The 2,911-nt window shown below is 42.1% G+C and overlaps 1 long non-coding RNA gene across 1 annotated transcript; it reads right to left on the reverse strand.

The window, feature by feature from the left end:
* Positions 1-1,519: 1,519 nt before the first annotated feature.
* On the reverse strand, positions 1,520-2,631 carry LOC114560713 (uncharacterized). The gene is made up of 2 exons (XR_003693221.1): positions 1,964-2,631; positions 1,520-1,756 (listed from the first exon to the last, which is right to left on the reverse strand). It is a non-coding gene; the product is annotated as an uncharacterized LOC114560713 (long non-coding RNA).
* Between the last annotated feature and the right edge of the window lie 280 nt (positions 2,632-2,911).

The following is a 2,911-nucleotide window of genomic DNA, read 5'->3' on the forward strand; positions in this document are numbered from 1 at the left end:
GTGACTTCAATACACACTGTAAGCATATCTGTAATACAATGTAGCCTGTTATTATTCATGTTCTTTTATTCTCACTCCCAAGCTCAAAGAGGACAAGTGACAGTGTAAGCAGGTTCTAATCAGCCTTCAACATTTACCTGCAAAAAAAAAAATTACTCAAGGTCTGGGATCACTACTTCAATACTTTTAGTAATGTCCTGGTTCGAGGGATCAAATACACTGACACTTAATACTAATTTCTTTTTGGCTGTAGATGATTATTGACTTCACACAAGAGAATGAAAACACCAACACACAGTAACTCTTTTAAAAAAAAAAAATAGTATTATTGAAAACGATCAACAATGCATATTACACTCCCATTTCCCACCCCAAAATACCTTTGTCAACAAAATATGTTCTGGCCAGAAACCACATTTTTTAAGTTTTGCTGCAGCAATAGTCTCTTAAATTTAGTTGTGCACAACCCAGTACCTGTTTGAGCTCAGTCTAAACAAAAAAAATGCATCCGACACGATGCTCCAAATCCACGGGAGGGAAAGACCTTACTGGTGAGATAGTAGAAATGGAAATCCAAAGTCAGGCCTGAAGTCCAGAGTCCACCACTCTCTCTCTTCTACGGCGAACAGAACGGAAGCACACGGCTCCTCCGTCGCACCCACGCTGTCTCTCTCACAGACCGCCACACCGTCCCACGGTACGTTTTTTTTCTTTCAGCGCCATTTCTCCCTCTATGTCAACAGACAAAAGTTTTCAGACACCACCATCAAAAGAAAGAAAAATAAATGACTTTTCAGGATGTTATTTCATTTTTTCTTTTCAGAGCTAACTGTTCGCCGTTTCTGGTTATAGTGTTGACGAACTGACCGAAGAGCCGGTTAATTAACCCGACTCGTGTCACTGAGCCGGGAGAATCGAGTGCCATACGTCAATAAACCGACTCACTCCTGGTTTTTTCTTTCACTTCATTCGTAGAATCGGTAGAAAGTATCTCCTACAGGGAGAATAAAGTCTATCTGCTGGTAGAAAACATCTCCTACAGGGAGAATAAAGTCTATCTGCTGGTAGAAAACATCTCCTACAGGGAGAATAAAGTCTATCTGCTGGTAGGAAGTATCTCCTACAGGGAGAATAAAGTCTATCTGCTGGTAGAAAGTATCTCCTACAGGGAGAATAAAGTCTATCTGCTGGTAGAAAGTATCTCCTACAGGGAGAATAAAGTCTATCTGCTGGTAGAAAACATCTCCTACAGGGAGAATAAAGTCTATCTGCTGGTAGAAAACATCTCCTACAGGGAGAATAAAGTCTATCTGCTGGTAGGAACGTTCCCTGAAGGTTAGGTTTTGGTAGAGGAGCTGCAGAAGATGAGTTCTGGAGATAACGTTGCTTCAGCAGAGATTTGGGAGAGGTTTGACAGGTTGACTTCATGTGTCTGTGTTCAGACATGTAAAGATAAAACTAGCAGGGTCACACATCAAACTGTAATAAACTCAAAAACAAACAAAACAGACAATGAGGATTAGTTTCCTGTGTTTACTTTAATAATTTTGTAGAAGCTTCATATACAAGATGAAATATGAAGCTGCTGTAGACATAGGCTAATGTGTTTAGATCTTCTTTCTGTTTGTTACAAACCAAATATGTATCTGTTAGAATATGAGAAACAGCTGATAACTTTATAAACATGATAACAACTTCTATTGTTGTTTAGAAACGTGTTAATAGCTGCAGTACTCCATGGATCCACAGGGTGGAGCTGCAACACAAAGCAGACCACAAACAGCTATAGAAATGAGAAGGTGCAAATGGTTTGTTCAATAAAGTTTAAAAAAAATAAACATTGAAGAACTTACAATCTTAAGCATACATCTCGTAGATTATTACATTTAATTACAAATAAATATTTAAAAGATACACACAAGAGAATTCAACGTCATAAAGAGGCGACGTTAAGTTTGTTTACCTCTGCTCTGCTCCGTGGTCAGCCTGTCCGGGCCCCCGGTACCCCCGGTACCCCCGGTGCCCCCCCGGTGTCCGGTACCGGGCTGTCGGAGCTGTGGCGGCTCCAGGCGGCCGTGCTGAGGCGGGGCAGGGCCCGGGAGATGGTGCAGCGGGACCGGAGGAGGAGGCAGTATCTCCGGAGGAGGAGGGCCTTCCTGCTGTCCTCCATCACCGCCATCCTCAGCCTCATCTCGGCCAGCAGCAGCAGACACGTCTGGGTCCGGAACCGGAGCCCCGGTGTTCTGTCGATCTATGCTACCTATCGAGATGTGCTACTTAGCGGTTCTGCGCATGCGCACGACCCACAAGCGTGGTCTGATTCCCCGCCCATAAATCTATGCATCCTTGCGGTCGGACATGTGGTCGATACTGTGGTTAATGGAGTAATATCTAATAAATCATTTATTCATTGTGCCTTTTGATAGGGTATATTTTTCTATCAGAATACGCTACCACTGAAATATTCAACAAATATAATTTAAAGAATATCAAAATATGCTCCTTATCTCTTAACAGTGCACATGGAGTGAGTAGTGGTGCAATATATAATGATTCTGTTGGGGGAGCATTATTTGATAGGGTATATTTGTCATATCAGAATATGCTACCACTGAAATATTCAATAAATATATAATGGAGTATCCAAATATTCTCAAATAAACATAAGATGTCAATACTGTTAGAGTTATACCTCTATGGGATTCAGCCTGCCTGCACAATTGGAAATGGGAACACATCAGGAAGCACATTTAGGGCAGCGCGACTCGATAGACTCTACTATCGATTTGCGCTACGGTAGCGTTTTTTGGCAAGGCAGCATAGATCGTCAGAACACCGGTCACACCTTCTGGGCCCAGGCCCAGACCTTCGACCAGGACGAGTGGAAGGTCTTTATTATTATATTTTATTA

The sequence above is a fragment of the Perca flavescens genome, chromosome 8 (assembly GCF_004354835.1).
Source record: "Perca flavescens isolate YP-PL-M2 chromosome 8, PFLA_1.0, whole genome shotgun sequence".
Taxonomy (NCBI): Eukaryota; Metazoa; Chordata; class Actinopteri; order Perciformes; family Percidae; genus Perca; species Perca flavescens.